The sequence below is a fragment of the Apium graveolens genome, unplaced genomic scaffold (assembly GCF_009905375.1).
Source record: "Apium graveolens cultivar Ventura unplaced genomic scaffold, ASM990537v1 ctg5986, whole genome shotgun sequence".
Taxonomy (NCBI): domain Eukaryota; kingdom Viridiplantae; phylum Streptophyta; class Magnoliopsida; order Apiales; family Apiaceae; genus Apium; species Apium graveolens.
The window spans coordinates 74,415-75,697 of NW_027419178.1; positions in this window are offsets into that span (position 1 = coordinate 74,415).

A 1,283-nucleotide genomic window follows, 5' to 3' on the forward strand; every position below is an offset into this window, starting at 1 on the left:
ATATCGATCCGTAAAATGTAGTTTTGTGGGATATCCTAAAGAAACTTTAGGGTATTACTTTTACACCGATCATCGGGTGTTTGTCTCCAGACATGCTACCTTCTTGGAAAAAGAGTTTATCCTTGAAGGAAATAGTGGGAGCAAAATTGAACTTGATGAAGTTCAAGAAGCACAAACTACTACGGATCAAGTGGATACACCTGTTCTGACTGAACAACCTTCTGTGGAACATCCCATTCGTAGGTCAGGGAGAGTGTCTCTCCAACCTGAGAGGTAATATGGCCTTGTCATTGAGAATGACAATGAGTTGTCAATCATTGATGATGACGACCCTAAGACCTATAATGAGGCTATGAGTAGTGTTGACTCAGAGAAATGGCATAGTGCCATGAAATCCGGAATGAAATCTATGTATACGGGATACAAAAGAATGATTAGAGCAGATGGCCAGGTGGAGACCTTTAAGGCCAGGCTTGTGGCAAAAGAATTCAAACAAAGGCAATGGATTGACTTTGATGAAACCTTTTACCTGTAGCCCTGTTAAAATTAGTTCGGATTTTGCTTGCGATTGCTGCTTACTACGACTATGAGATCTGGCAATTAGCCAGATGGTTTTCTTTCCAAGAGAAATGAAAACCTAGTGTGTAAGCTGCTGCAAACTATATGTGGTTTAAAGCAAGCTTCTCATAGATGGAACATCCGTTTTGATGAGACAATCAAAGAGTTTGGTTTTATGAAAAACGTAGATGAACCATGTGTCTATAAAAGGGTTAGTGGGAGCGCGATAACACTTCTTGTGTTGTATTGAAATAGAGTTGACACATATAACAACATAGCAGACCCACTCACAAAGCTACTTTATGAAAGTCACTTTGATCGTCATAAAGACTAGATGGGTATTAGATACCAGAGTGATTGGCTTTAGTACAAGTGGGAGATTGAAAGGAATATGTCCTAAGTCCAATCATGTATTAGGATTTAGGAATAACTTTTATGTAATCTGTTTTGATTTCATTGATATTAATAAAAGACTTGTTTTGTTTTTATTACGGGCTCTATCTATTTAAGTGTTTAAATAAGATATACCATAGTTTAGAGTAAAGCTTTTATGGATTATGATGAGATCATAATAGTGAGACCTAAAAGATGATAAATCTAAACTTAAATAGTTCCTGGTCATAGGATTACTAACTTGTAATTAATAATCCGCAAAGATCGGTACATACTATGCTTGCTTCATTTTGAAGGATGTCTGTTCTCATAGATATTTGTGTGGTGACACT